Below are 11,924 nucleotides of genomic sequence, written 5' to 3'. Positions count from 1 at the left end.
TTCACTACTGAGCTAGTGAGACTCTCATATTGCAATGCTCATTAAATCCAGCAGTCGTTTGATAGTAGAAAGGCTGTGAGTTCATTTCCTATCTAGGCTAATAGCAAACATATAACAGAGAAGTATACGCATACTTACTACGAAAAAAAGGAGAACTAAGTACCAAAGCACATTTGGAGCTATAATAACAATAGTAGAGACAAAGTAATGGTTACGTAGGTATTCTTAGAATTTTCCCTTTGTTATCTACCCACATTAGAGAAGCTATTGTAAGGTTTGTTGTAAAATAATTAAAACAAAATTTATCGTGTTAAAATTAAGACAATTTGCGGATTGCCAAATAGCAACACTGTTGCTAAGATCAACTGTAGTAGTGCGGACGTGACATAAAAAAGGATTGTGTGGTTTTATGAAACCACGGTAAAAGTGAAACTTTTTTTCACATCATAGACATTTAACTCTGACAAAAATAAAAACAATATAAGCGTGGAGCACTGGCACAAATGAGTAATAGTCTATACACTACACGGTCAGCTGCTGCGAACTATAGGCGCCGCCATATTGGCCTTGGCTGCTCTGACGAGCGCCTTTCACTTTATCCCTGCTCCGCGGCCGACCGTCACGCGACATGCAACACACAGACGAAAATGTTTAAGACGATGTAATAAAAGTTTCACTTGAATAAAAAAGGCGGTAGTCTAAAAAAATCGACAAAAAAAGCGGCGTATCCTGTTGCGAGCACATATCTAAAGATTGTACAAGTGGAGTTACAAATAAAGTAAATTTGTTGTAATTAATATTGAAATAACCACTTTTTACACTGTTATTATACATAAAAATAAGAAAATAAATTAATTAAATACTAAATTAATAATATTAAAATAATATTAATATTAATAAATAATAAGAATAATAATTTAATAACTAAAATATATTATTAGAAGGAGTCCTTTTAGGCAAGGTTCCGAAGATACTGGCAGCGTTCCCCCTTTGAATAGCTAGACTAATTCTTTGTCCAAGGTAGCTGCCAGCTCTTCGGTCTCCTGTGGTGTCGACTAACCTTTTTGCTATTTCCTTAAAAAATACTTATAGCGCTAGGACCCCACGGACCAACTCGACACCGAATGGGATAAAAACATATTCCGAGCCGAGACCCCTGTATTTGCATGCTTTGGCTTTTTCAGCCGCTTCACAAGCCGCACCAGCTCTATTGTTGGATCCATGTAGATGGGAAGGGGCCAGCGTGTCTGAACAGGTTGCATCCCATACCAGCACCCGGCCCATCTTCCGTGGAATCAAACTCATACCGTCCGGTCTCTTGCCGTCGTCTCTTGCAATACCAGTCGGCTCAAGTAGACTTGGCATATTGACAGTGGCAAGGGACCGGCGTATGATATCATTAAGTGCGGCATGTCGCGAGAAGCAGCCTGCACTTTTTTAGCATGACAGTCCGTGATGTCCCAGCTTGTCGACATCACTGCCACAGGGACATTTATGAGGAACACAGACCGGAACCCCGAGCCGTAGACAGGTTGCGATTCGGAGCGTGTCAGGTTCAAGACGGTAGGCAGCGGCTTGGCTCTGCCCCTGGCATTGCTGAAGTCCATGGGCGACGGTAACCACTCACCATCAGGTGGGCCGTATGCTCGTCTGCCTACAAGGGCAATAAAAAAAAAAAAAAACCTGTATTTGACGAAGGGTACGCGTGAAGCCAGTAGCCGGCCTCGTGCACACCCACAGCCAAAAGCCTAGCACGCGCCGAACCTGTACTACAGCTCAAGTAATACAGAATTAAGTTAACTATTGCAATCTGTCTATTTATCTCCTGGGTTTGGAAGCTAAGTCAACACTATAAGGCCGATTAAATGCCATGAGCTGAAATCGAAAAAATATTTTGAACTCCCACGTCACATCACTTACATACACTGGCTTTTGATGTCGTCACGAAAGATTTTTATTAATTTCAAAACAAGTAGAATAAAGTGGACTCTTAGAGGCTTTTATTTAGTTTCAAATGATTGTATTTCTTCATTTTTCTATAATAATTTAGCAAATTATTCTAATCCCAACCTAGCGCTATGGTAGTAGTTACAAATCACTCAAATATGCAATAAAAATCTTTTGAGATTTTTAAATTTTTTATTTATTTATTAGATTCACACAATTGGATAACATCTACACACATTAACATTTAATTTAAATAGAAAGGATGAATACACTTCTCAATTTATCATTTTGACCGGCTTGCATAAGGTCGGTTGGTTTAGAAGTCGGAGGATGACTTTAATTTAAAATAAATAAATAACAATATACGAGTATATAGATATAAAAATTAAGAAAACACAATAAAACTGCAAATAAAAACTAACAAAGAACATTCAACAAACAAAATAAATAAAAAAGCAAATTTAAAGTTAAATACAAATAAAATTGTTAAATTTATAATAGATATATCGCATTCCTATTACGGTGCTAACATTTTCTTCACCGATCTGGCCCTTTCAAACAGAACTTGATCTAATTGTTCCACGTAATGGTTGTTACTTGCACGAGTTTGATTCACGAGAGATTTTTTTCGATGTTTGTATTTCTTTGTAAGAAATACGAAAGAAAGGCTTGTCCAATTAAACGGAAAAAAGCAATAGGAAATGATCCAGTATCCTTAGATAATTATATTGACGTAGTAAAACTAATTGGTTTTGAAAAAAAATTGGATAATAAGGTTGAAAAATCAAATAGAATAGGCAAAAGCAAGTTAAGAAGGGTTTAAAAAATAGGTCTTTTGAAATGTCTTTGAAATAACAAGCTTCCTTTTAATTTTTTTTATGGCCATTTTAAATATAGGACATGTTTTAATTCTTTATTTATTGTGTTGGAAGGAATTTAACCCACCTGATGTTAAGTAGTCACCGTCACTCGTGGACGTAGAGGCACAGCTAAGCAGCTAGGTACACAATAATGACCCACGTGGTAGCCATTACTTGTACGAGAGTAACCATTGACAAGAGATTTTGGCGTTTTCTTTTTTACTGACGTACTTGATACTGAGTTGTTACCGGGTCCATATACAGTAATATTTACAAATGTAATAGATATTTAATATTAATTATCAATGGGCAGGTTCTTGGACAGGATGGAGCGCATTAGCAAAGACCTCGGACTCTCAATAAACGAATCTAAAACAAAGGTCATGATCGTTGATCGCACAGGCAGACTGGAGTTCAGCGGTACACTTAATTTAGAAGTAACGGACAACTTTGTTTACCTGGGCTCCAACATCAGCAACAATGGTTCTTGTGAACCGGAAATTCGCAGACTGATTGGGATGGCAAAAGGTGCCATGTCTCAGCTGGACAAAATATGGAAGGACAAAAATATCTCTATGAACATCAAGAGAAACCTAGTCCGCACACTAGTGTTTTCAATATTCATATACGGAGCAGAGACATGGATTATAAAGAAAGCTGACCGCAATCGGATTGATGCCTTCGAAATGTGGTGCTGGAGGAGGATGTTGGGTATTCCCTGGACCGCACGCCGCACCAATGTATCCATCCTAGCTCAACTCAAAATCCGGACTAGACACTCCACCATTTGCCTGCGAAGGATTCTTGAATACTTTGGCCACATTGCAAGGAACGACAGTCACAACTTGGAGAAATTGGTGGTCACTGGAAAGGTCGAGGGCAAGCGACCAAGAGGCAGGAGCTCGACCCGTTGAACGGATCAGATTCGTGCAGCCCTTGATACAACAGTGCACGATGCTCTGCACTCAGCTGCAGATAGGAACAGATGGCGGTGCATTATAAAAAACAAACTGTTTCAAGGCCATAACCACGACCCTCAGTAATGAGGAAACCGACGCAAGGAGGAGAGGCTAAATTAATACCGCCAACTACCTTAAGGTATAAGGTTGAATTTTCAAATACATAGGATAATTATTTGATATGTAACTAAAATGCAGGTTTTGTTCGTTTAAGGATAAATAAATAAATATAATAAACAACACCGCAACTAAGAATAGTTTTACTAGTTCACTGACGCTATACGAAACCTTTGGATTTGATTTTTGAAATTTCGTCTGATTTTAAACATTTGTGAGGTTTTACAATTACAAAACGGTAGGTAAGTCGTAGTTACACGTTTAGATCTAACAAAAAACAATTGATTTATAAGATCTATGAACATCTAATCATACTTATTGATTTTTAAATAAGACTTCAATAAGTTTTTCTCTGTAAAAACAAAGAAACTACCTTTAAAGTCGATTTTATAGTAAACTAACGACCCGCCCTCGCTTCGCTTCGGAAACTGTAATTTATTATTGATTTCTTCACTATTTAATGGATGTTATTATACATATACACCTTCTTCTTCAATCACTCTATCTATTAAAAAAAACCGCATCAAAATCCGTTGCGTAGTTTTAAAGATTTAAGCATACATAGGGATATAGGGACAGAAAAAGCGACTTTGTTTTATACTATGTAGTGACTAGCGACCCGTCCTCACTTCGCTTCGGGGGCTATAATTTATTATTGATCTTATTGAATATTTTTTATACAAATCTGGTCCTGACAGTAAGAAACACAATAAAAAAAGAACGTAACAAACAAAAATAATCTTTCCCATTATTATATTAATGGTTCACTATTTTGGCGATAATGGCTTACAACTAAAATATAGATATATGCTGTCACGGCCTTTTAGTGCGACTATTTGAGATAAACATTTCCATTTTACATTATATACGTGTAAAGCGGTTTTTGCGGCGCACGCAAAAATAGCTCGCAGATGGCCAAAAATTCATATTACTCTCAATTTTCACTCTTATACGATCAACCCCTATTTTCTCACCCCGTTTTTTTTTTTCTATGCACAGACCCGCAATAAGGTTGCAAGATGGCAATCAAACATTATAATTGTAGTACGATAAATTCTTATTCAGAGTTTATAATTTCAAGTTCCTTTAATTATAATTTTTTTTTAATTCAAATCGATCTTCCGCTATCGCCGGTCGACTATTGATCAACTATCAATCGATCAGTTATCCCCGCCAGGTGTCACCACACATCCAGCAAACATCACGTAGTAGGGATGAGGACGAAGCCGCGGCCGGTCTCCTGTCTTACTCACTATACATTTTTCACCCATGTTTTTTTGGTTTTATTTGTGTATCAATCGTAGCAGTGACTGTTATACCTATTATTTTAATTTTTCTGTGCATCTCTCATGTTAATACCTGTTAATTACCATACTCTTCTGAAACAGTTTGAACGATTTTTATGAAATTTTATACGTATGTTCAGTAGGTCTGAGAATCGGCTACTATCTATTTTTCATACCCCTAAGTGATAAGGTTTGTCCACCCCTAACATTTATTTTTTATTTTTTGAACAATTTTTTTTTGTTATAGTGAGGCACTATGTGGTTGAATGAGGTTTTGTTATTTATTTTTTTCTACACTAGAAATTCCCTAGAAATCTTATATATGGCAAAACAACGTTTGCCGGGTCAGCTAGTAATTTTATAAGAATTGATTCATCATTCTACATAGAATTTTATTTAATAACTTCAGATTTCTTCATCTCTGTTACCGCTGTTTTATTGATATTCAAAATTAATTCGAACTGCTTTTTAAAGAGCGCAAGCGCGGAAAAGTAATAAAGGAAGTCCATTTTCTTCACAGATTTATAAAATAAAAAATTTAGTTAATTATTCCTAATCAAAACTGAAAGCTCACACTCTTGTCTAATTTGATAATTCTAGATCAACGAAAAGCGCCCTGTATGTTTTTTTTTAAGTAGAATAATGCTGTATTTTTATCAAAAGATACGGAACCATCATTCATTGAGAAGCTTGAGATATAGATTTATGACTTCCTTCCACCACTTTACTATCTGACACTAATTTCAATTTGAATATGTAGTATATCCTAATTGTATAACAATTCAATTTTTTTGAGAAGTTGCTACAGGTGAATTTTGAGAAACAAGTATAAAAAGCTTATTTAGCACCACAAAAATATGGTAAATAGGTAACTTTTTACTTTCAATTAATCAAAAACTCAATAAATTACCACTCGTCACGCAAACACTAAATTACTGAAATCTCTTGGTTCAAATTGAAAAGGTCTAAAAGTAAGTAATTTAATTAACAAAGTTTGGATAGAAAGTATGATTCATTTATTTGGAGTAATTCGTGTGGAAGCACAGACAAAGGGTTTATAAGATAAAAAAAGCCCTGATCAAAAAGACTTCAGAAAGAGGATTTGATGAAGTCATGTTTGCCGGTGCCTGGCTTCGGGAGTCCTCACGTAAATATTTATTTATACTTCCTTATTAATTACTGTTAAAATACATAATATGAATTAACAGAAGAGTCTTGTTTTATGGCATTATCTTGCATCTCATACCATAAAGTTATTAAGCCGTCAAAATGAGAATTGGGCATTTTAATTTTTTACCTTTTTTATTTACATTTTTTACCCCCCTCGACCGGGTATCTGTAAACGGATTCCCCATCGTAAAAAAAGGCACTTTAGTTTGTTTTGAGTTTAGTTTTGTAGTCGTTGTGGCCTAAAAGATAAGTCCCTCGGAGTATTCATATTTACCGATGGGGCTGTACCGGTGTTCGAATCTTGCAGGCAGGTACCATTTTTCTGATGAAATACGTACTTAACAAATGTTCACGAAAAACTTCTACTGTGAAGTATTAACATAGTGTAATATGAAAATCAATCAAACCGACAAAAATTCTAATTTGCGTGATGACTAGTGGTAGAGCATCTTGTGAGTCCACATGGGGAGGTACCACCACCCTGCCTATTTCTGCCCTGAAGCAGTAATTTGTTTCGGTTTGAAAAAATGAGCCAGTCGTTGTACTTACTGTAAAAACTGAGACTTAGAACTCGTGTCACAAGGTAGATTGCGGCATTTACATTGCAGATGTCTATGGGCTCCGGTAACCACTTAGCACCAGGTGGGCCGTGAGCTCGTCGACCCGCCTAAGCAAGAACAAAAAATAATAACAAAAATAACATTTATAACAATAATGAATACGAAATTAATTCGTAAAAATAGCTTTAATTAGTTTTTCTAAATAATGATATAATTTTTAAACGACAATATCAGTCTTAATTAATAATACAACTGAAACTTCTAGAGACAACAATGTCACAAAAGCTTCCTCCACGGAAAAAGGCTAACAAACCATGTATGACATTCTTGAAGAATACTCACACAATACACGGAACTAATCATTTGCAGTTTCTCGAAGGAACTCCCTTAAGACTCTGGGTGTCAATAATGTTTGGGACACTGTTAATAACAATAGCATTCGTTGTGCTCATTACAAACAAGTTTAATGCCTTTCAAATTGTAACTCAGGTGAAAAATTCATTAATTTTATAATTTGAAATTACATGGTGAAACAATTTTTAAATCTTTACCACATTGAGGACGAGAAATCGATTTAAGATAAAATAAAATAATACGTAACATGCTCGTACAAAAGCATATCAATTTAATAATAATTTTTACCTCTATACTTTAAGTGACATAGCATTTGCGTTTTTATATCTATAAGGTTTGGTCCAGTCAAAACGTGTATACTTATTACATAGTCTTATTTAAATTTTCAAATCGGACGCAAGATATTAACTGCTTTGCTTTAGAAATAGTCAGGATGGTGGTATCTACCCATATAGACTTTCAATACACCTTACTACCGGCAAAAAGACTATAGCACTGGGAGATGAAGATTATTGAAATAATCGTGGTATTTTGCCGAACAAATATCAACCGAAAGCCAGCAAACATAAACTATATTTTTCACAACAAAATAGCCCTAATTAATATGCACATATATGTATGTATAATTAATTTAATAATTTAATAATTATGCTTTAAAGATCAACGCAAACTGTAAAGTCAACCAAGTGCCATTCCCAGCAGTCAGCTTGTGCAACTTCAACGTGGTATCTTTGAAAGAATCCAAGAATATAGAGACAGTATTGTGAGTTATTTTCCGAGCTCGTAATTTATACACCATCCAATAGAGCATACATTACTTTGACTATTAAAACGCACAAAGATTCATTGTGCGTCATAAGGCATACCCTGCTCGAAATTCAGGGCTCATCTAAGGATGACTTTGGAATAAAATGGCTAGTGCAGTCGTGCAACTAAGCCGAGGCTTAAAATTGACTATTCCCAATATTTATTATTGAATATTCCCAATATGTACATACTTGATATCTAGAAATGTATGTTCATGGTAGTTTTCAGTTCAGGGTAGGATCAATGGTAAAAGTTCTTATGGACGAAGCCGCATGCGCTAGACCGATCAAGTGAAAATCCTTTCAATCGATCAAGTGAAAATCCTTCCAAAACCCAATTTAACGAGTGCGTGTGCCAAACCTCAGTTCGTGAACTATAGAGAAAACCTGTCAGGGCTTTCATTGAGAAGGATTTCACATGACAAATAGCTTCCACGGTAGAAAACAAATGAAGCACGCAAATATTGGCACTATTGTGCTGATCTGCTCATAGACAGCGACCTGCCGGTTCCTGCTGTGAAGCATTTGCGTGCTTTAAAGAGCAGGGTAGAGGTTATTGAAAATTCGATCTTATGTGTTGTAAATGACTCTTTTACATTGTAGCCCTTGGGTTTGGTAACTGTTAAGAAAATAAGAGCCTTGAGATGGTATGGTTACGACATCAAAGAACATAACATTGCACGACTATGATGTAAGAACTAGATTTAAAATTTGACTCGATTTGCTTTTTTTTTATACAGAAAAAGATACAACATCACTGATGATCGTATACACAAGTTTTTCAACGAACTAGCCACCTTAAAAGATAATGTTAAGCAGAGTATCAATTTCACGGAAATTCTGGCCATATTGAAACATCATTACTTTACAATGGACACGATAATGGAAGAAGTAAGTTTTATGATTTGAACACACACAACACAACAACAACAACGCTTATATTACTGAAGTTTGTCTGCTCACCCACATATATGTAAAGCAATGAAATTCGGGTTTGAAGTGTCCGCAATTGTACAACAGTCGTTATACGACTGAGATTTGAATCTCATGTCTTAAGTGAGATACAGCATTTATTTTGTGGTTCTTTATATTTTCTAAGAGCTCCAGTAAACAATTAACACAAGGTGAGCTATGAATTTGTTCACGCATTCAATAAATAGATAAAAAAATGGTTTGGCGTTCTATTGCAATAAAACTTTGAACTCATTAATAATACCACTAATGACTATACACATAAACATTCTCATATTTATAACATCAAAGTTTCTATTGTAAATGTAAGAAACGAGTAGTACATACATTCCTATTTTTAAATGCGTCCAAGAATATTGTTCAAAATGAAATTTGTTTTATTTCAACTTAAATGATAAAACCATTTCAAGCAAATTCGCTGTTTTTTTTTTTTGCATTGACTTAATTTTATTTTCGTTTACATCTTGCAGGTCCATCAGAAATGCGAAAACTTGTTAATCTATTGCTCGTTCAATAGAAAGGAGAAGCGATGTGACAATCTGTTCAGTCTCATCAAGACTTATGAGGGTTACTGCTGTACTTTCAATTACGCTGCTTTGAATGATGCGAGTGAGGCGTGAGTATGGAATACCATTATGATTATATGATACAGTATAGTATAGTATAGTATAGTATAGTATAGTATAGTATAGTATAGTATAGTATAGTATAGTATAGTATAGTATAGTATAGTATAGTATAGTATAGTATAGTATAGTATAGTATAGTATAGTATAGTATAGTATAGTATAGTATAGTATAGTATAGTATAGTATAGTATAGTATAGTATAGTATAGTATAGTATAGTATAGTATAGTATAGTATAGTATAGTATAGTATAGTATAGTATAGTATAGTATAGTATAGTATAGTATAGTATAGTATAGTATAGTATAGTATAGTATAGTACGTTACGTACAGCAAAGGACAGAAGTAAATGGAAATTCTTAGAGGAGGCGTTTCTCGAAAGACAAGCTGTTAAGACGAGAGATAAGCCGATTGCCGAGATATCTTTTAGTTTAAGTTAATTTTATAGTTTTCGTACTTCTATTGTTATCATTTTATGTTTAGTTACATAAGTTGAATTCAGCATAAGTTATACATAAGTTGAAACAGCAATAAAGGCTTCTTATTTATAATATAGAATACAATTGGCCGTATGCTTACTTAAAGTTCCTTTGAATTCCAACTTAAGGCATATTAATAGCACTCGAACAACTAAGGAGTGAAAATATTGGCACTGAAGAAAACTAAGTCTGAAAAACTTAAGAAAAACAAATCTACGGGAAATTTTGTTTTGAGTAGATATTAATATACCTTATTTTTGAACTAAGCTTAAAGAAGAATTCAAGGCTTATCTGTGCTTCAGCGTGAGGGAGTCCGCATAGAATCCCTTCTTTATTTCGCGCGAAAATCGTGAAAATCGTGAATCGTAATTAACACCACAGTTGAAACAATAAGAGTTTTAAGTTATACACTTTTTTTTCGTCTTATGTATTTTCGGCGGTAAAAAGGTCCCGTGTCACAGACTATCCTCTATTTCCCACATCTCGTGCGTTCCGGCTCACGCATCACTAAAAGGTGCGTTCTTAAACGCCACAAGCCCACTCCGTCTGTATCTACAGTCGGCATCGCTGCACCACTTTGAGAAGACGGCACGACGTGAGAACCCTCTTGTCGTGGCCGCTGGAAACTACATACCCGATCCTGTAGACCGAATGATAAACAGTCGACCTCGCTCAAAGCACGTCATTACGGATCCTCCTGATCCATTAACGGTGCTTTTAGGCACCACAAGCACCAGTCACCGTCCTCGTCGAACCGGGCTCGACGAGCGAATTAACTGAGTTTCTCGCCGGATCTTCTCAGTGGGTCGCGTTTCCGATCCGGTAGTAGATTCTGCGAAGCACTGCTCTTGCTAGAGTCAGTGTTAGCAACTCTCCGATTTGAGCCCCGTGAGCTTACCTACAAACGTTAGGGTGAAGCTGAAATAGTCTCTCAAGGCTATCAGCATACAGCATAGGTAGAAAAAAAACAAGCCTATATAATCATACTCAGTGTTTTATTGACCACTCTGATGAGGTTTCCGGAGGAGAGCGCACAATAAACCCTCCACATCACTAAACCTCACACGGCTAATCCTCACGGTCGGCTCCTGCGTAATGTTCATCAGCCAATGAATGGTGCAATAAATAGAAAATGTGATTCCGAGCCTCAACGTGTTCTATCTGATCCTCCTGATCCATTCTTTGTGCTTTTAGACACTCTAAGCACAGGCCACGGATCTCGTCAAACTCGTCGAATGTAAAGAAGAGCTCGACGTGCTTGTGCACCCATTGAATTTCTCGCCGGATCGTCTCAGTGGGTTGCAATTCCGATCCAGTGGTAGATTCTGCGAAGTACTGTTTTTGCTAGGGCTATAATATTGTTAGCAAGTTTTCCTAAATTGAGCCCCGTGAGCTCACCTACCAAATCGTGTTTAACCAAATCATCGGTAAATTTGTGGTATCCGTTATGAAGTACACGCTGTAGTGGTATTGACAAGTAAACGTACTTAAGAGGGTTCTTATAAATTTATAGGCCGACGATAACTATAAGATAAGATTTGCTGATTAAAAGACATAAAACTATTAGTAAACGGCATAATTATTTATAGACCTCTGCTACCTCCGGATGAAGACTTGGAATATTACGAGGATCAGAATCAAGATGCCCTAACTCAAACTAGTGGGATTATAACCACATCGGAATCTGGCGGGTATTTATGTGAATTAATAATCTTCACGTATTTGATAGGCATACAAATTGGCTTAGACGGGTAGGCAAATTCACAGTCTACGTCAGTGCCGATTT

Source organism: Bombyx mandarina, chromosome 22, assembly GCF_030267445.1.
Source record: "Bombyx mandarina strain Sakado chromosome 22, ASM3026744v2".
In the NCBI taxonomy this organism is placed as follows: Eukaryota; Metazoa; Arthropoda; class Insecta; order Lepidoptera; family Bombycidae; genus Bombyx; species Bombyx mandarina.
Note: the sequence above shows the minus strand (reverse complement) of the source record.